This window comes from Leptinotarsa decemlineata, unplaced genomic scaffold (genome assembly GCF_025532065.1).
Source record: "Leptinotarsa decemlineata unplaced genomic scaffold, Ldec_3_MD MMD2_P_RNA_scaffold_9, whole genome shotgun sequence".
Taxonomy (NCBI): Eukaryota; Metazoa; Arthropoda; class Insecta; order Coleoptera; family Chrysomelidae; genus Leptinotarsa; species Leptinotarsa decemlineata.
The window spans coordinates 18,207,691-18,230,679 of record NW_027412536.1 but is presented as its reverse complement, the minus strand read 5'-3'; the positions used below and the strand labels follow the sequence as shown (position 1 = coordinate 18,230,679).

Here is a 22,989-nt window from a genome sequence, read left to right as displayed (position 1 = left end):
CGTTCGCTACATTCATTCAATTAAATTTTTCGTTCACACTTCGAGAACCAATTTTTTCAATACCCCGGTACTTTTTTGTGTAGTGTGCCTAGATAGACCGGTTTGCATGTCAAAGTTCCAACAATTTTCCACCGTGAGCAGGCAACCATAAAATCAGTGTGAAAGCTATTTTCTGGGGTTTTTGGCTGTAGTCGACAGGATTTTATGCCTGACGTTTCGTCTACTACTGCGGAAAACATTATCAAAGATTCAACAAGAAATCTCAAAACTTGAATGAAACAATCACTTTCAGTTCTTCCTGAACCGTTCGCTACATTCATTCAATTAAATTTCTCGTTCAAACTTCGAGAACCATCTTTTTTAATACCTCGGCCTGATAACTACCAAAGTGCTGAAATAATAAGATGAAAAATATCAACAAAATTAAGGGCATGTGATGAGACTTTCTTTGTTATCGCATCTAAATACGTCACCTAAAGAAGAAACTAGTTGTTTTTCTAAGTCTGCGATGTATTTTAGTGGATTTCAGGTATTTTTGCGTTTCAATATTTCATTTCTTTCTAGATTGATTCGGATGGATATTGATTCAAACAGAAATCTAGAAATTAAACCGAAACAATGGTTTTATTATTTCATGAAAAATCATTTTTTTCATCTAATGGAGCATCAAGTAATCAGAATATCATCCAACTTCTTTTTTTAGCATACAATCATATGCTATCCTTCACTTTCATCTTCGCTGTTAAACACATTTCATGGTCACCAAATCGATAACTTTCTCTGGGTATTATTTTTTTTTTCATTTGAAGAACACATTCAACACTTATATATTACAAAACTGGTTTTGTTTTGGCCTACAGAATTCCTTCGAAATTTCGAAGCTCTTTACGAAATACCTTTCGAACGAAACATTAAACATTGTATACTTAGTAATTTCATCTCCATAATTTTAAAAATAAATTGACATTCAGAATTATAGGCTCAAACCTCTCCCCATTAGCCCGCCAATGCTTTCGAACAATCCCCCACTGACCACTGCCAGATGTCTCTGCTTTCCCTACTTCGCCTCGACCAAACCGCTGTTTGCCGGCGGCCGGTAAATGAGCGTCGTTATTGTTCGACTAGAGACGAGAGAATATTGAGGTCTGCTACATATTGTATCAAATTATATTCTTAGTTGCTTAGTTGATATTTTTGAACGGCTTCATAAAAAAATGTTGGTGAATGTTTAATTTATTTCGTAAATTCTCGTGAAGTTGTTTTCTAATGGTTCAATGTGATATTATCCTGGTGAGTACATTTCAATAATACCTACTTTGGCATGTTTCCTGCTTGATTTTCTGTTTGTTTCAATTGAAAATCGCTTACCGCATTGCTCAATATTTACAGCAGTACAGCATCGTTTTTTATAATCAGTACGAAAAAATCGTAGAATGGTTTATAAGAAAAGCAGATATAATAGTCCCGCGTTTTTTCGGGAACCGCGTTTTTTTCCACCCATGTCGACAGAAGTTTCTTACAGGTCTTTGCTTTGCACCTACCACATCATGAAATGTTCATGGTGCGCAGGAGTAGATCTCTTTCCGCTCACATGATAATCACCTATCGTTCTTGAGCTGTTACAATTTTTCACACAACAAAATGTGTTTGATGTTTGGTTTAGGTGAAGTTATTCCAGCCATACTTTTTGGTGTGTAGACCATCGATATCGGAATAGAGAATATCCGTCGACTGTTGTCAAGTTTCACGTAATGTAAATTTTAATTTTTTTAATTTCCCGACGGCACCACAAATTGATTTAATTATGCAAATATCATATACAGTGTCATCCTCAAAGTATGCACCATATGGGAAACTTGATTTATTAAAGGTTTTTCGACAAAATGTTATTCTTGATAAACGTTTGTGCTTCCCCTAAAACTAAACATGCACCAACAAAATACAGTAAAACACACGTAATGTACGAGGAGCCTTCAAATATTTGATTTTGTGACAAGAGTAAAGTACTTTTATTTTGAAAAATCTCTGGAAATGTTATTTACAAAAGTTGTTTAGCATCAAAAAGTACATCTATATTTGAAGTCATGGCCATCTAAGTAAGTTTAATTTTTTACCTATTATTTTAATGGAGATTGAAAAAAAATGTTTTTGCTAATACGATAAATAGATAAATAAATAAATAATAAATAAATCGTGTATAAGACATTCATATTAAAAGCCTGTAATATTACAAATTACATAACTATGGTGTTAACTACGGGCAATTTTTTGAAGAGTAAATCAATTTTCGAAGTTTTTGGTGCAAAGTTTTTTTTATTTTTTGTTAACACCGAAAATTACTCAAAATTGTATAGTATTGTAACAAGAACTTAATATTCAATAATATCAAATCACAAAACACAAAAATAGATATTTCTAAAAAAACTCATTGATTTCCTGGAGATTTTCTTGTCCATAATAAGTAATTTAAGTTGAATCTCCAGAAAGTCAATGAGTTTATTCCAAAATACCTATTCTTTTGATGTTTTGTGATTTGATATTATTGGATAATAATTTCTTGTAACTATACTGACTGCATCATTTTTTCGAGTAATTTTCGGTGTTAACACAAAATTAAAATAAATTTGCACAAAAAAAATTTGAAAATTAAATTACTCTTCAAAAAAATTTATCATGGTTATCACCATAGTTATGTAATTTGTAATATCATAGGCTTTTAAAATGAACCGTCGTATACAGCATATTTATCGTTTTAGTAAAAAAAAATTTTCGTAGGCTCTATTAAAAAAAATTGTTGAAAAAATAAAACTTCACTTAGATGGCCATGACTTTAAATCTAGATGTATTTTTCAATGCTTAACAACTTTTTCCGAGATTTTTCAAAATGAGAGTACTTTACTCTTGTGACAGAATCAAATATTTGAAAGCTCCTCGTATATTACGTATGTTGTACTGTATTTTGTTGGTGCATGTTCAGTTTTAGGGGATGCACAAACTATTATCAAGAATAAATTTTTGTCGAAAAACCCTTAATAAATAAGTTTCCCATATGGTGCATACTTTGGGCATGACACTGTACATTCTATCTGCAACATTTTGCTGACAAAATGTCAATTATGATCCATCATCAACCGAAATTTCAGCAAATAATGCCAAACATTTTTTCAAGGAATTAAATACATTGATGAATTAAGTATCTTTCAAACTATGAATCGAATGACGTTAAATATTCGTTTTGAGGGCACCCGGCGATTTTGAAAAAATTTTGGAGTGTACTTACGTATTTTGATGCGTAGTATACGAATCCGAAAGAAATAAGCGGCGCTCTTCCTTACTTTCAAAGTTACGGCCCTTCAAAGTTCATAAAAGGGCAACTTTTCAGCCTTCCTTTTCACAAGATGAACTATTTCAAAACGCAAGCATTCATTCACTAGGTCACCTTTACACCTTATTCCTCCTTAATTAACACTTAATTCAACAATCAACATTTTTCTTATAAAAAACTTATTTAAAAACAAATGTTTGCATCAGTCGTACCAACTATGCTATTAACTTTAAAAACGTAAAATATAGAGATATGTAGCTAAACAGCAGCTCCGTACAATTTTTAACATTTTTATTGGGTGCCCTCAAAACGAATGTTTATCGGAATGACCCGTTACTTGATGAAAATTAATAACACTATATACACGCTGGGCTACTAGTCCTTTGAAATGTTATATTTTTTAGGCCTAAACGTGTGTTTTTTAGCAGACGCAAATTTATTTTTTTATTGTGTAGGGGGTTTGGTTTAAGCTTAAGTTAAAGTTTGTGGATTCCCAACCCTTGTTTCTTGACCGCCATCTTGGAAAAACTGGTGCGAAAAGAGTGTTCGTACTATATCTAGTAAACTGGTTACCCTACAGAACATTCAATGAGACATTATTTGTAGCAAATTGAATTGTTGACAACTTTATTCCTATCACTTTTTATCGTAAAATGGTTTGGGCGTATAACTTTTTTTTTTTGTTATTTTGCAATGAAATGACATCAGTGCAGTCTTATGGGGAGTTTTTCAACGAATAATTTCCACTACAGATTTTTTTCAATTTCATTAATTTATCTGGATTTTACAGCGCTCCAAAGTTGACCGGGTTCTTGAATACTCGTAAGAATACGATAAAATCGAACCATTACGCTTAGTTTCATATTATACATTTTTATATTCATATAATTTATCACATACTTAACACTCCGATGTTATTATTAATTCATATTATCGACCCTTTTCCCATCACTAGGTAGAGTCTGAAGGCGCGTTTTTTCACGTGGTATCCCCATTAGGCCTAATCCACGGAAAATTTCTAGGCAGGATAATATTAAGCATGATTATATATATTGAAAAAAATGTTTTCCAGCTATTGTTTTTCATTTTCTTCGATGGTCCAGGATGAGGTTCAGGATCTAATTTAGTATCGAAGGTGAATGTGGGTAATTTATCTTCGAATTTTCACAAAATTTGGTGGAAACTCTGTTAGCACCTTGATGAAATGTCGAACTGAACACCTATATTAGATAAAAGTAAAGCATATTTAGTACACTAGACGGCAATTTTTCACGAAATATACTAAAAAATAAATTAATTTTCAATGAGAAAAAAAACCGATTTCCAAAAAATCGGTTCTCCAAAAATATTAGATTGTGTAGAAAAATTGTTCATACAAAAGTTGTAAATCTTTATACTTTCAACAAGTTTTACTGAAAATCGTGAAAAAAAACATTTTCCATTCCTAAATTTCACCCCATTTCATCCCTCACATATTGGATCCACTTTGATTTGAGCGCAATATTTTGTCAATATTTTTTTGTCTTTCTCATGGTGAGTTCATGCAACATTCGTGATAACTGAACCTAAGAATGAGTCTTTGTCTTGATTTTAGTCTCAATGTTTCCATAAAATCATTTATACAGTGTGTAACAACGAAAACTTAACAGAGCCGTTTTTGATAGGGAAAGTAGGTTGAGTGGCACCTTGTTTTAAAAGTCTTTCGAATACCTTTACACTCTGTTGAAATAAAATTTTTGTAACGATTAGTTTTCGAGATAATTTGAAGTTAAAATTTCCATGTTTATAATACATTAGACATACCACTCGGTAACTTGTATGCCTAAATAAAAAGAATCTCGAGCAGTTCTTCTTATCAGTTTTCTGTTTAATAAAATCCCCTTTTTAAAATCACTACCCACTCCTCTTCTTCCAGTTTTCATTGGTACATCGTTCGATTGTTTTGTTCAAACGGGTCGTGTATTATTATTTGTTTAAAAATGCCTTACACTACTGCTGAAAGGGTATTGCTTTATTTTTTGGCAACGACCAGAATGCTAATAGAACATCAATTTTATTTAACGAGCAAAACCCTGATAAACGCCTAAGCAGAAATCACGTTCTGGATTTGGTCACAAAATTCAGGGAGACAGGTTCGGTTTTAAATAAGAAAAGAAATGATCAGAGAAGGGTAGTGAATGACGATAATGCGATTGGAGTGATTGGTCAAGTCATCGCCAATCCCAGGTCAAGTCATCGCCAATCCGTGGTTAAGTACCAGAGGTTTATCAGCAATGGCCGGAATAAGCCATATGAACGAGATTAATGCAAAATCCCGAGCTGGTTTATAACATCTGTTTTTCGGACGAAAGCTCATTTTATTTAAATGGTTGCGTGAACCGTGACAATTGCCGTTATTGGTCGGATGAAAACCAAGACAATACGCAGAAATACATACCCAACATCCCCAAAAGTTGAATGTCTGGGCCGGAATATTAGGCAATCATACAATTATAGGTCCATTTTTCATTGATGGAAATTCTTATTATGAGTTACCCTTATTAGGTGTAACTTTTTGTGTGTATGCTTTAAAAACAATTATTGGGATTTATTAACCCTAAAATAGTTTTTTAATCTTTTCTGTGTCATCAGCATTCAAGGAAATCAGCAGGTTGTATTCGTTGTGTAGGTGAGTTTTTAGTATGATTAACTTTTTTATCAGAAGTATAAAATATCCACGTCAAAAGGCAACCTTCATAAGGAGGTTCCACTCAATTTACCTAAAATGTAAGGGTGGTAACCAACCCATCCCCCGAAAAAATCTCCCTGTAATAAACAAATAATTCTTACTTTTTTACGAAATCAAATGGACATGTATTAGCAGGTTGTCATAAAAAGCAAGAATTTATTTTTTTTATGAAAGTTATGAACGTAAATTGTACCTTTAAAACAATTTGATTTATTTTAAAAAGAGTTGAACTCAAAATCTTCAAATTATCTCGAAAAAAAATCGTTACAAAAATTTTCTTTAAACAGAGATGTGAAGGTATTCGAAAGACCTTTAAAACAAGGTGCCACTCGACCTATTTTCCCTATCTAAATAAGGGTCGTCGGACGCACCCCTCCGAGGGGGTGCGTACTACAAAAAATCTGATTAGTCTGAAAGGTGTCCCCCTTCAATTAGAAATCGATGTGTCGGAGCTTTTTTAAAAATCTGACTTTTTATATTCAAAATCAGCTCTGTTAAGTTTTCGTTGTTACACACTGTATAATGTGGTTAATTTATATAATGTAAGACGTCATTAATGTGTGCATTAATGTGCATGTTTACAAACAGGTACTTCTTCAAATAATCTAATTCAGCGTTTCCCAAACTTTTTTGTTTGGGAACCCAACTTCATTGTGAATTTTTTTTCGCGATCCACATATTGAATAATATTAAGTATTATTATTATTACTAATAATATTTTTATCAATATTATCGTGAAAATTCACTATTGAGGAATACACCTCTGAAAGAAAATTGTGAAGGTGATGTAATAAAGATAAAATACAGTACGAAAAAAGACTTTCAATTCAGAATTTCAAAACTAAACAAATACAAAAAATGACAAAAATGAGACGCTTACAATTTACAAGGGATTCTTTATCTGGATTGAAAGTTGAAAGCTTTAAACGCAGGTCACTTTCCACACAAAGCCTATTTCTATATTTATTTTTTTAAATATACCAAAGTGGAGAATGTCCTCCCACACAAATATGTGGATACTCTCCCACAGCCTTTATTCAAAATGGAAAAAACAATTCAAAAGTATTAAGTGTTTTTAATCTGTTTCCGCGACCCACCCAATTTGCTCCCGCGACCCGTTAGTGGGTCGCGACCTATAGTTTGGGAACCACTGATCTAATTAAATGGCCTATAACCACAACTACCAGTTGATCAATGAAATCTAAAAATCTTGTTATTATCTTTGTTTATAGGGAATTATATGCAGTATTACTTTTGACAAAATATAAATGATTGTGATTATGTCAGCAAGTGTATAAGGTGCGCCCTGTTTTTAGGTGTATAGTAACTAACTACTAGTTATTAGGTTTACTTCTCAGGAATTGTTACATGCTTCTGTTATGGTTATTCATACAATATAAAAAACGTGTACGTCTCGGGGCGCCCGAGAGAAATGGTAACTTAAACTTAAGTTGAGAACCATCCAATATTAAAATTGTTTAACTTGAGAAAATCTTGGGTTATTACTTAAATTTTCTGTACATTAACAGTATATGTTCAACACAAGCTAAACACTGAACGTCTCTGTCCGAAGCTCCGACGAGACAGGAGGAGCCTGACAGATGTGTGAGAGAAAGGGAAGCCAGACAAACTGGCGTCGTAACGTAGCGCTTTACCCTCCTATAAGAAGTTATCACTTCAATAACGTACTTCACACTTAGGTTGCCTCAAATGCAAATATGGTCCGTGTACGGCCGGACTTACGTCTTTAAATATATCCCCTGTAACTCTCGTTCTGCCTTCGAAGAGCTTCCATATCAACTAGAGCCCTGGTGAGTATCTCGGCTAGTTTGGAATCCAATGAAGTTATGTTCGATGTAGTTATATAATAAAAAACTAAGCGTAATAGTTTCTTTTTATCGTATTCCTACGAGTATTCAAGAACCCTGCCAACTTCGGAGGACTGTAATACTCATATAAATTAATGAAATCAAACAAATCTGTGGGGAAATTATTTGTTGAGAAACTATCTATAAGATCGCTCTGATGTCATTTTATTGTAAAATGGCCAGAAAATAAATATAACGCCTAAAAGAAAATTTGTTAACAAAATTTCAGTTTTTTATGTTTATAATTTTTTCATTTTCCATTTTAGAATAAAAAGTAATGGGATGATTAAAGTTTCAGAAAATTTAATATACTACAAATCTAGCTTTGCCAGTTTACGAGATGCAGCGCGATAAATAACCCTTTGCAACCGTTTTTCCAAGATGGTTGCAACGCCACACGAAAAAAAAACGTTGAATGAAAGAAAATTCACTTTATTCAAAGAAATAAAAGTGTCAAATATGCACGACAAAATATTTTGTTGATGCAAGAAAAAAGAATTCGTGACTCCCAACTATTTCTTCAAGCATATGTTCATTGTATCAAACAAATCTTTCAAATCAATCAAATCAAAATATGCTTTATTGTCTGAAGATTCATATCTTATTGACAAAGCTTAGTTGAAATAAATTAAATAAAAAAACAAACAAACAAAATTACACATATTAGCTATCGCTACTTGGTCATATAAAACTAGAAACTATACAATATTATACAATTTCAAGTAGATACTGAATTTATGTATATGTAACAAATATGGACATGAAAAGATAACAGAAACAGTATTTACTTAGCATAATACAACACTTTAGGAAAATAGCCAGTAATAAATAATGTATTTGGAAAATTTCCAATTGATTGGAACAATCACATCGATCAGTTATTTCAATTTAAAGAAGAATTGAATTCAATTAATATTTTGTCTAATTGATACCACGAATTATTTAGAGTAACTCGAATATTCTATCAAGGAAACAAAATTTAAAGATGGGTGAAATAGTGGAACTGACTGAAGTAATCAAATGTATTTTCTATTTGAGTAAAAGTTATGTTGAAGAAACATAATATATCTGCAGGATGATGGAGAACTTTGCTTGTTTTGATAATGGGAAAATTTCCACTAAAGTAATGATTTTGTTGAACAAATAATGAATAGTAGTTGAATGAACAATGTTTATACCTCATTGTGAGTATCTTGCTGATAGAGTAAAGCATTTCGAAAGTTCAAAATAAGTATGAATAATGATGAACCATATCCTTCCCTCTTGTTTGAATTTGGTTATTGGATTCAATCAACCGAATATTATACTAATTTGAGTACCAGCATCTCGTTGATGGTAATGGAGCTTCAGATCGGTTCTACTGAAAATTACTTTTGTCCTCTCTGAAACTTCAATATGCCTTTTACCGTCAACTATTTTGTCATAAAAAAAATCATTAGACCATCGATTGTTGTCATCTTCTGCTAATGGTAATTCGATTTGTGCATGGAGTTTGTAGATAAGAAACATTACATAGTTTTAGTATTGAGAAAAGTACTTTTCGGCAGAATCAGAAATACAGAGAGTCAGTGATTGAATTTACATGAATCTCCAATCGAAATAGATCAAGTTATTGAATAATTGTGAGAATATAGTTTGTTCAACAACCCAATTTCTTAATACATGAAATACAATTGGTATCATTTTCTCAACTGGATTCTTGATTTACCTACTTGCGTATCATGATTATTTAATCAGCTGCTGATGGGAGTCTTACGGATATTTCATATTCAATACTAATTATGTGAATGCCATGAAAAATTTTTCATCGTGAGAATGAGCAAAATATAAATAAAAATCGAGAAATCTTAGTAACAAATTCATTCAAAATCATTAAATTATATTACAGCGTGACTCACGGTCGATGGTAAGTTAGACGTTTCTGGAAAACGCAAAGCATGATTTTTCTGAAAATTTCACCCCTCACATTTCCTTACCTGTTCTATCGATCTAAAATATTTTCATCATTGCGGCATTGCCACTTCCATCAAAAAGTGCTAGCAACTTTATTTTTTTTTTATGGAACACCCCGTATATTAGTACATTTTTGGAATCGCTCTGGTATTTTAATACTTTTTTGCTAATAATGTCCTATACCTATCTGTTTTCGAGATAAAAAATAAATTGTGCTAAATATGGTCCAAAACATAGCTTTAATTGAAATTAAGTACATCAGTACTCTCAATTCATGAAAAGTTGATATTTTGATGATAGTTTGGACAAACTCGAAATATTCAAATAACACCAAGAAATCGACTCCATATCATACAGGGCGTGCTAAAATTACTATTATTTCCATTGTGCATAAAAGTAGTCAAAAGTTCATTCTTTCAAATGAAACCCCCTGTATATTACTCGGTAGATTGGAAGATGGTGAAAAATGCTTCAAGATGATATATCATGTCCCTGTACCTAAATCGTCAAGTTTTCTCAATAAAGTCTCTTCTTCTAGAAACATTTTTTTTTTTTAGAATTTGGATTTAGGTAGCAGTGGAATTATCAAGCTTTAAGCAGTTCGGTTACTTTTATAAGTAATTTACAAAGAGTTATCGACGGTGTTTCGAATCATCTTCCAAAATGAATGCAAATATCGATTATTCAAACGAAGTTCTTATGAAATTATTTATTATACACATAAACAAAGTGATCAAATCATTGTCAGAACGTGTAAAAAATTCAACCAAATGTATCCTGAATTAACACAATGAACGAGAGGAAGTTTGTGAGGTTACAAAATAATTTCCTTAACTATGGCTCAAAGTTTCCAGGGAACAACTGTACAAAAAATCAGTCATTGGTAGGTAAAAAGTAAGATTTTGTGGGCTAAAACATGTGAAAATACAGACAATAACAGAATAGGATGTTTCAAAATAACAAAATTGTAAACAAAATATCACATTTTCACAATAAATGCTGAAAATGTTGTCAATTACATTCTAAACACTTTAAAATGTTTTTTTGTATGCGACTTGTGGTTGCTTTTTCAATTTCCTGGAGATCCAGATCTTCAATACTCCGCACTATTCGCCGTCGCAATTCTTCTTTGGTAGGCACTGGAGTACTGTATACCCTTTCTTTTAAAACACCCCATAAAAAAGTCAAGTGGCGTGAGATCGGGTGATCCCGGTGGCCAGTACCATGGCCCTGAACGCCTAAATCAACGATCGTCGAAGAGTTCGTCATGTTTCCTGGAAACTTCCTGGGTGGAATAAGCTGGCGCTCCGTCCAGTTGAAACCACGAATTCCTATATTCCTCTAAAGGCAAATTTTCAAGAAAATCGGTTACAGTCGTCCTTGATATTTGGAGATATCTCTCTGCATTCAGTGTGTCTTCATAAATAAAAAAGCTGATTTTATTATTCTTCAGAATACAGAAAACGTTCAGGTCAAATTTTTCTTGAAAACCCATTTCTTTTGTAACATGAGGATTATGATCAGCCAAAAATGTTTATTCCTTCTATTGAAAATACCATCCCTCGTTAATTTTGATTCGTCGCTCCAAATTATTTTTGACAAAAATTCCCGATCTTCCTGTGTATGAATCAAAAGGGATTCACAAAATTGCATTCTACGTTCGAAGTCTTCTGCTTTTAGAGCTTGAACTTTGGTAAATTTATACGGATGCATTCCGTGATTTTTCAAAATTCGTTGTACTGAAGCATGTGATACACCTAAATCTTTTCTGCATTGCGAATTGAAGCTTCTGGATATGCAAGTTCTGGCAATTATTTGATCACACTGTCTGTGTATAATAAATAATTTCATAAGAACTTCGTTTGAATAATCAATATTTGCATTCATTTTTGGCGATTTTTTGAAACACCGTCAATAACCATTTATCAGTTACTTATAAAATACACCAAACGGTCATAAGCTTGATATTTCCACGGCTACCTAGAAATCAAATTCTTTAAAAATATTTTTTTTGTACAACCGTTATTGAAAATCTCTTTGATAGAAACACTTCAATCAGAACACCTACCAAAAAATCATATAGAAAAATTCACACATGCAGTTCGTGCTATTGGTAATATTAAATCCCTGTGAAGTTACTGACGATGACGAAGTAGTATTCAGTCAAACTGTAGAAACTCCTTCATGACTAACCAATAATCCTCCTTAAAATAACGTGAGTTGGCGTATGTAGTTGTAACATATGCCTTGTAATCCAAAGATCGTGTGTTCAAATCCCATTGACCCTATATTTTTTTTTATTATCAGCAGTAACGTTATACAAAAAAAATTGTATGATACATTTGTTAGAAGTGATTTTATTTTGCTCGTGAGTTTGCTCCACTTGCTGACACTCGTTTTGCAATAATCCCCACTCACAAAATAAAATGCCACTTTCAAACTTGTAGGTAAAACGTGAATAACAATTTTTTCACAAAAACGACTTTATTTAGAAAACTTGACGATTTAGATATAGGAACATGTATATCATCTTGAAGCATTTTTCACCATCTTTCAATTTATCGAGTAATATACAGGGGGTTTCATTTGAAAAAATGAACTTTCGACTACTTGGAACTTCGACAATGGAAATAATAGTAATTTTAGCACGCCCTGTATGATATGGAGTCGATTTCTTGGTGTTATTTGAATATTTCGAGTTTGTCCAAACTATCATCAAAATATCAACTATTCATGAATTGAGAGTACTGATGTAGGTACTTAATTTTAATTAAGGCTATGTTTTGTACCATATTTAACACAATTTATTTTTTGTCTCGAAAACAGATAGAGATAGGTATAGGACATTATTAACTAAAAAGTATTAAAATACTAGAGCGATTCCAAAAATGTATTAATATACTGGGTGTTCCATTAAAAATATATAATTACTAGGACTTTTTGATGGAAGTGGCAACGCCGCAATGCTAAAATATTTTAGATCGATAGAACAGGTAATGAAATGTGAGAGGTGAAATTTTCAGAAAAATCATGCTTTGCGTTTTCAAGAAATGTCTAACCTACCATCGACCGTTAGTCTCGCTGTATACTTCTTCAAATATTCAAATAAAAATATAAATTCTTCACAAATGTTTAATTCTATCAACATATTTTGTATTTTCCAGTCTCTTAAAATTTTCTTGAGAACTTAAATGAATAAAAATAAGGGAAACGAATTCAAATTAATATTTGCTACAAATATTATTTTCATTAATAAAATAGTGATTGATTTTCTAGAATACTGTGGGAGGAAATTTTACGATGATTTTGAAATAAAAACATATGTCCACAAAAAGCAACTTCTCTATGGTTTTCAACAATAGCTTCTTGGTAATCTATAGATCAGGTGGAAGTTCCTGATGTTGAAGGCGAGTTCGATGCAAGAAGTGGAGATGTGTCATATTATCATTGGTGATATCTACCAAAAACAATTAGAGTCGATGTCGAAACCTTTCACTGAACTAATATTCTAAAATGAAAGAGAACAGAAATACGTGATTGTCTACATTTCCGCACTAATACTATTGGATCAATTTCTACTAACTAGCTTGGATATTATCTCATAGAAATAGAAAAATATAATAATTTGTTTTTGTACAAATCCAATTTAAGAAACGGAGGTATCCTTTTTTTTTGATAATAGGAAATCAACAATGACGTACTTCAATCACAGAAAAATTTCATTAAAAATATGACTGAGATACAAAATTTACTTAGCTCTCCAACCATAACTTTCAGGCTTTCAAATCTAAATTTGAAATTATAACATCTAATTAATTAGGTACAGACCTGAATAATGAGTATCTAGAGCAAATCGCAAAAATATATAGTCATTTGAGAAAACTGAATATGTTTTTGATTGTAATGATATACACATTTGTTATAGAAGTTACGAATGAAAGACATACATCTGTTATATATGATTCTTGATTTATTCCATGAACTGCTTCCTTGATTGTGTGAAAACACTGTAAAACTTTAAACTACGTATAATCAAAAAGAAACTAAACCTCTCGTCATTTCCTTGCAAAACACATTTTATTCTTATTCCATTCTTATTCCATTAAAGAACAGGGTTGTCGTTGCCTTTATTTCGAAACTAGACAACAAATGTATTTGAAATTGATTTTACCGTTATTTCTTTTATGATTTGTTGTTTCACTTGTAAATCATAATGCATACAGCTCTTTCCGTCACTATAGTGTGATCATACATAAAAAGATATTATTATTTTTTTATATGCATCTGAAAAGTTAGCTCCATTTGATTGGAAAAACACTTATAAATATCTACCTAAAAGCAACGATCAAATTAAACTCATTATTATTATCTTGAAAGCTTCTTTTGCTATAGAAAAATAAAAACCTACCTATATCCCTATTTTTCTGCAGTGAGAGGTATATTATTCTATTTTATCACAATCTTGGCAATGCTGCCAGGGCAGTTCTATTCCTTAGGAGTAATTCAACTATACCATTTCTTTCAAGGAAACAATCTAATTTTTGAAACCAGCAAATAATGAAAATATTAAAATGAAATTATCCATAGGCTTGAAATTATTTCCAAAATTAGTTACCTAAATGTATTGATGTATTGTTGAAGTGAAAATAAATATTCAGCTGAATCAATTATATATTAGTGTCAAAACAGCAAACAGCACCCCATACTGTTAAACTGAAGTGGAAAGTTTTCATTCAACAGACGTACGTACTTTTGATTTGATCAAATTATATTGTTTGACTAAACCGAATTATTTTGAGAACTCAATAAATTTTATTCTTGAAATGATCCACAATTCATTTGACTAAGTAAAATATCTTGAATTGAAATATTAGAGAAATTAAAATGAGAAGTTCATTTTGTCTCCGCAAAATTATCATCTAATCGATAAAATACACATGCCGTCTGGAATGAATGATATTTGATCAAATTGATGGATTAAATTAGACTGAATGAATTTCTTTGAAGTAACAAATCTTTTTTTTCGTGCATCAGCTCTTTTAAAGGTACGCTCGGAAGAACTGGATAACTCCCCTAGCCTTTATTCAAAGTGGGAAAAACAATTCAAACGTATTGAGTGTTTTAAATCTGTTTCCGAGACCCACCCAAATTGCTCCCGCGACTCATAGATTGGGAACGACTGATCTAATTGAATGACCTTTAACCACAAATACCAGTAAGAATTTATCACTTCATTAACGTACTTCACACTTACGTCTTTGAATATCCCCTGAAACTCCTCGGTCTGCCTTTGAGGAGCTTCCATATCAACTAGAGCCTTGGTGAATATCTTGGCTACTTTGGAATCCGATGTTTTGTTATGTTGAGCAAAGCATAGGCAGGGCAGACATCACCACACCTATCAGTAACAGGGCTGAAATCGGTATTAATATCCTGTATGATGATTTATATGAATAAAAAAATGTATAATATAAAACTAAGCGTAATTGTTCGTTTTTATCGTATTCTTACGGGTATTCAATTTCGGAGCGCTGTAAAATAAATTTAATGAAATTAAACAAATTTGTGGTGGAAATTATTTTTTGAGAAACCCTCTATAAGACTTCTCAGGTGTCATTTTATTGTAAAATGACCAAAAAAAAAATAACGCCCAAAAGAAAATTTGTTCAAAATTTTTCAGTTATTTGAAGTTGTAGAAAATTTAATTTGCTACAAATTATATAACATTTTTTGTAGAGTTGCCACTTTACGAGATACAGCGCGATAACCCTTTGCACCCATTTTTCCAAGATGGCTGCCGGGGGACAAGGGTTGCGACCCCACAAACTTGAACTTGAACTCATACTAACTCCCCCTACACATGAAGAAAATAAATTTTTTTCTCTGAAAAACGCAACCCTACATGTAACTTTTCAATGGACTTTACAATTCTTACCTACAATAGTAGTAGGTACCCAACTTGATTGAATAATCAACTTGATTGAATAATAGTGATAAAAGCGATAAAAGGTAGAATTTGTAAACCAATAACATCTCAATTCTTAGATAACTTCACATAAACCGATATTTACGAGAGCGAGTAAGAATGTGATCGTCAGCTCTGAGGTCAGTATTGCCAACTTGGTAAACTATAAAGTCGCTACACATGAAGCAAAATTTCCTTACACTGCTTCACATTCCGTTTCGCTTGTATATCTGACGCAAATCAGTTCGCGCATGCGTCCTATCCTAAATAAAATGCCGCAGTACTTACAGTTTGTGTACCATTCAGTACATTTACAGTAGTTAATTTTTGAAAGCTGTCGTCTCTACCAAATATTTCTTAGTTTGAAATGATTTTGGAATTGGATTCATTATAGAAGAGCATAACCTCAAAATAAGTGCAAACTGAATGAACATCACATCAGAATTTTATTATCATTAGGTACTTACAAGAGATCAAAAGTATACATATATATTTGTTTTATATAAGTAAAAGTAAAAATCAATCTTTTCACGTACGTAGTCTAGAATGGTGACTATTTAAAACAAATATTTTTCAAATCCGGTCTTAAATATCGAACACATCAATAAACTTTTGAATAAACTTCAAAATATAACAATTTAAAAAAGGCATTTCAATCCGAATAATTCCTAGTCAATCAACTCGGAATCAGGATACTTATGCGTGATGTATTGTGATATTACTTATATTGATTGTATTTTTGGTAAAACCTTTCATTGAATACGTATTCACTACATTTATTTTTACTGAAAGTATCTAGTTTTATTGAAAGAATTGTTTTGAGCATGCTGGTGGACATTCTATTTCTTTTTTTAGTTTTGAGATCATTTAAAGTTTGAAATATTCGTTCCACATTAGCATTTCTATGAGGAAGACTTAAAACTGTAAGGGCCAAGTCCGATATGGATTTAAATATGAATACATCATTGAAGTCTTGAAAATTCTTTAGGTACATTCAAAATGCAAGTATTTCTTTAGGAATATCATTCATTTCATTTTCATTGGAATATGATCTAATCAAATTGAACTGCCGAACACATTCGTCCTTATCACATTGGATTCTGACAACAGAACCCAAATCACATTTACTGGCACTATTTTAAGCTACATGTGGATTGACTGTGCATTCAATTGTTAGCTGTCAGCTTTGGGGGCTGTCCACTGCCTCTTCTTCTTCCATATTTTTCAATATCGTTATTTGTAGAAAGTTCCGCTACTTTATGTTCAAATTCGCTACGTCGCTACCGTCGAGTAAATTCAGCTATGGTTGGCAACACTGTCTGAGATTAATATCACGATCGGACAGATATTTTAGCTGTCGGTTGTCATATTCGAAAAATTGGTTGGGTTTTGGTATTTTTTGGAAAATTATTACCTTTCGGTGTAATATTTGACTCTTTTTGTATTATCTTCGAAAAAGAGTTCACGATTCATTCTTATTGACATAATAATCATGTGTTGAAGGTTCTGTAATTGCAAATGATAGGTACAACCAATTTAAACTTATTATCACTCTTCAGATAGAATCGAACGATTGTTTAATATATTTAACTTCTTTTACTCCGTGATTATGTGATATCAAATCTGCAACTGCTCGCTCGGCTCTAAATTTTAAAAACAAACGCACCCAATAGAAAATATTTTTGTATAACTGCCAAGAAAACTTGACATTTCCGCATCTCTATTGATGCGTAAATGTTTACTTTTTCCACTGCCAAAATAATTGAAAAAATAAACATGAAATATTACTTTTTGAAAGAAATATTTTTAAGAGTCAATTATTAATAGGTTTTTCATCATAAAACAATTTCATTTATTGAAATAATAATTCTTAGTGAAGTTTGAATAATTACTTTCAACATAAATTCCCGAAGATGCTGCTGATCAGAAACGTTATAGTATATTGTGTAACAAGTGCGTGAAATCGACTTTTTTACACAAGCGTGGAATTTGCGACACGAGCCCTCAGGCGCGTGTATAAAAGTCTTCACGCACATGTTGCACACTATACTTTTTCTACGACCATACAGAGAAAATTAAGCACCATTAGTTTAAAGAGCTTTATTGAATTTCAGAATAATTAGTAAGTACCTATATTATAAAATTAACAATTAATTCTTACACTGAGATTATTATTTTTGGTTTTCATTCTGATGTGGAATAATAATGATTATTAATAGTAATATTGGAACCTGTGACCATTCCAAAACTTACACCTGCAGCATTTGATTTTTCTATTAGTGTGTTTCTTGACTTGGAAGTTGAGATGATAGAAGTAGTGGCGATAGGGGCTGAGGAAATTTGATTTTGAGGCGATAACATTTTATTTGCCACATCAATTTTCTGTGTAATTGAGTTTTCTATATAATGCTCTGTCACTGCAGAGGATTTCCAACCTCCATGTTTTTTTTAAGGTGAGCAAATCGCCTCCAGCTTCTACTAATAACGTGGCGGATTTAGGTATTTTGCGATTACCGAAGGAACTTTACCAATTTTATTTATACCAACGATCTGGCAGGTACATTTTCCACCTTGATAATTAATAAATAATTTTTTTCTGCGTATTTTTGCGGACGGAGTGCCGTATATTTTCGGTATAATTCAAGATGTTCCGTGATGGTAAATTTTCTTGAGATTTTGGTTTTTGTATGATGGACGTTTACTATGAGTATTGTAATCTTCAATATCATCTAATTTCAGTTTATACAGTTCATTTCTTCTAAGAGCTCCAGCAAGTCCAAATATTAGTATAACCTAAAGAAAAAGAAATTACAATATAGAAACTATAAAAATATTATGGCTGTCAGAAATCGAACCCAGGTCCTTGGGCGCGCGAGGCCGACGCACTACCGCTGAACCATTCGTATTTACAAATATATGTGTGAAAACGCGATTCTCAACGCCCAATTTAAAATAATTTAGAAGATCATAGTTAGATATCACATTAACATAGTTTTAGATAATATATCTGATTTGGCCAACTATACTTATTAGGATCTACTTGATTTATAGATATTATTTTCTATTTATTTAATACCACCGTGAGACATTAAACTTACCTTGGTCAATAAAATTTTTTCGTCAGGAGCTTCTTGTATAAACTTCAGTATTTGTTCTTTCTCCAAAACTCTGAATTTTTTGGGAACGTATCCCTCACTCTTCCTTTTAAAAAAGCACGTACCTCAGGATAGTCAATATTTATGTTTTTTTAATGCTGATGGTACTTTTTAGCATTGAGAAATTACTCCAAAGTGTTGCTGCCTTAAAGTTCTTGGATAATTCTGACAAATATGCCAATATTACGTTTTCAGAAAATGAATTGATATTCTTTGTTTTCCTCCATGCCATGAATGTCTCATACGTATTTTCATACACGCTCAATGATTTTTGGGGTAATAAAGTCTTACTAGCCTCATTGGCTGCATCCATAACATCCGGCGGGGTACTTCGTATATCTGAATGATCAGAATCCATTATAATATAATGTTAAAATATTAATAATTAGCTCTCATATTGGATAATACACTTTCCTTCTTATATTGGTGGTATGGAACTGAGATTTATCTTGGTTTTTGTCCTTTCTAAAAGTCGAGATTTCGTTCATTCATAACCTAAACTTCTTCCTTATCATGTCATCTACAATACCTCTCGAGAAACCGTTAGTGGCTGCTATTTCCTGTATTGTACGTTTTTCTTTTGTGAACCTCTCATGTGTTGAAAGTCAAAAGACGAAGCACTAAAAAATTCAACCCAGCACGTTTGTGGACAGCACAAACTCCAATAATATTCATAGTAGACACATGCAACAATTTTGTACGAATTTCATTCTCCTCTGAGGATCCAAATGAATAATTTGTAAATCTAAAGTAATCCTGATGGATAATTTGAAAGGTGTCTTTAGCCCAGCTGATGATTAGTTAATCCCATAATAACTATAATGAACAATAATTAACATTATATGAGTCTTATACAGTGCGGACGTGATATCACGGAACAGGATATCAAGGTCGGATTAAATTTACGTAAAAGGGTGTCATTTATAGCACGTTTTGCTCGTCGCCGGGAGGGCGTTACCAATTGTTTCTTTCAAATGAAAGGGATGATTTTGTGATAACTCGTTTGATGCTGAAAAGGAAAAAAAGCCGAATAGAAACATCCCATGTATCAGTACTCTAACAGGGATAAAAACGAGTTTCTGATACTTTTTCATTGTTAGGCAATAATCAGTTTTCTTACAATTTTTTTCTGAAGTAATATCGTTGCAAGCACCTCTTTTTCTATAATTGATGGATGTAGCCGTTACTACGTGGTAGGAAATCATAATAAAGAAAAGAGAAATGAAACTTTCTATGTTTTTTACCACTTTTATTTGTAACTAACGTTACTGCAGTTTCGTCCTATTCGGACATTTTCCGTATAGGTCGAAACTGCAGTAACATTAGTTACAAATAAAAGTGGTACTTATGATGCACTGTTTGGAACCTTTGGTGTAGTAATGAATAATACTGGAGATTTTTTCCCAACACCAAATGGTTATTTTTAACACCTCGACACGTGTTTCCATCACCAGGTGATCATCTCCAAAGAGGAAGATTAAAACTGAACTTCTTCCTCTTTGAAGATGATCACCTGGTGATCGAAACACGTGTCGAGGTGTTAAAAATAACCATTTGGTGTTGGGACAAAACTCAAGTAATATTTAATGAAAGTGGTAAAAAACATAGAAAGTTTCATTTCTCTTTTCTTCATTATCTCTTTTTCTATTCACGAGTTCATAAATGGATTGCGGATGTGTATCAATCACTTCAGATGAAACGTATTCCCTCAAAAACGTCTAGAGGTGTCATAACAGGTGACTTAGTGGATTCCTCTAATGGATCACGATTGCCTGCCTACCGTTTTAGACAGCGGCCAAACCTAAATTAGTTTTGAACTAATATTAAGTTTCAGCAATATGAGGTACCTCTTCACTAAGCTGAGCTGTCTGAAAGACAAATATCCAAACCAGTGGATAGGTGAAGGTCCCCTAGAATGACTCGATACATCACCTGATATGACACCCTTAGATTTTTGTGAGGATTGGTGAACGTTGAACTACCACAGTCTACTCCAGACCATGGGTAGAATAAGATGTGCATGCTTCTAAAGAAACGTTCCATAACAAATGTATCAAACTTCTTTGTTGTCACAAGTGAATGGTGATCATTTCAATCATTCACTAGAACGAAGTGAAGTGAGTTTAGAATACGAATATCATTTGTTTGTGAATCGGAAACGGATGATCTGATTTCTAAAAATAAAAAACATTTTGAATTGAAAATTGAAATACCTATCAAACGAGTTATCACAAAAACCCCTCCTATATTCGAAAAAAAGTTGATAACGGCCTCTTGGCGGCGATTGATTCAACAATAGTGAATTTCTCTCTAAACAGTACCAAAAACGTGTGAAAGCTATTTTCTTGGCTGTAATTGACAGGTTTTTATACCTGGCGTTTCGTCTACTACTGCGATAGACATTATCAAATATTCAACAAAGAAAAATCTCCAAACTTGGATGAAACAGTCACTTCAATTCTTGGTGAACCGTTCGCTAAATTCATTCAATAGAATTTTTCGTTCACACATCGAGAAACAATATTTTTTAATACCCCAGCACTGTTTGTGGATTGCCTAGAATTTTATTTAGCTTGCCATGTTTGTTTGGGTCAAATGTACTAATTGAGGTTTTGACCCTCTTCTTGTTGACAGATTGATCTGATATTTGGTAAACTCATTTAGTTTTGGTGAGAATACGATCTAATGAATAATGTATCATTGTAAATCCAAGATGGCCGCAGCTCCAAAATGGCGGATTACATATTTTTTCACAACTATCTCAATATGGGTGTCAAATGACAGGGCTTGACTAGTCTGTAGTGAACTATGAAAAATTAGAAAATGAAATAAGTAAAAAAAATGTATCGTCGGTCCTCTGGAGATGCAACAACATTGAAACATACTTGTACGCAGGTGGTTATTTTCAACTAAATGAAAAATAATACTTATTGCCTTTTACAAATACTACTGCAACCCATTAAATCCTCAAAATGACATTGACCTAGTGAAACATAATTCAAAACTACAACAAACGCAATTGAGAAATAACTACCAAAATGCTGAAATAATAAGATGAAAAATATCAACAAAATTAAGGGCATGTGATGAGACTTTCTTTGTTATCGCATCTAAATACGTCACCTAAAGAAGAAACTAGTTGTTTTTCTAAGTCTGCGATGTATTTTAGTGGATTTCAGGTATTTTTGCGTTTCAATATTTCATTTCTTTCTTGATTGATTCGGATGGATATTGATTCAAACAGAAATCTAAAAATTAAACCGAAACAATGGTTTTATTATTTCATGAAAAATCATTTTTTTAACTAATGGAGCATCAAGTGATCAGAATATCATCCAACTTCTTTTTTCAACATATAATCATATGCTACCCTTCACTTTCATCTTCGCTGACACATTTCATGGTCACCAATTCGATAACTTTCTCTGGGTATTATTTTTTTTCAGTTAACGAACACATTCAACACTTATATATTACAAAACTGGTTTTGTTTTGGTCTACAGAATTCTTTCGAAATTTCGAAACTCTTCACGAAATACCTTTCGAACGAAACATTAAACATTGTATACTCAGTAATTTCATCTCCATAATTTTAAAAATAAATTGACATCCAGAATTATAGGCTCAAACCTCTCCCCATTAGCCCGCCAATGCTTTCGAACAGTCCCCCACTGACCACTGCCAGATGTCTCTCTGCTTTCCCCACTTCGCCTCGGCCAAATCACTGTTTGCCGATGGCCGGTCCTTAAGGGTCCTGTAGACGGTCAAATTTGTTTGTCGAATTTGTTTGTCAAACTTCATGTTTTCATCAAACAAAAGCGCATACGATCAAACCAATAGATCAAATAAATTTGCCCATATTTCAGTTTTCTCCTTGACGTTCGTGTGTTGTTATCATCTTCTGTCGTATATAACAATGAGTGATAATACAGATAAGGCGTTTTTGGCATTGACACTAGCACTATGTATGAAGAAAAAGAAAAAAGGTCGTCGAT

The 22,989-nt window shown here is 32.5% G+C and overlaps 1 long non-coding RNA gene across 1 annotated transcript in view; it reads left to right on the top strand.

Moving 5' to 3' along the window:
• Positions 1-22,989, top strand: part of LOC141480579 (uncharacterized) — a 45,331-nt gene that overhangs the window by 15,597 nt on the left and 6,745 nt on the right. The gene's annotated exons all lie outside the window — the stretch shown is intronic.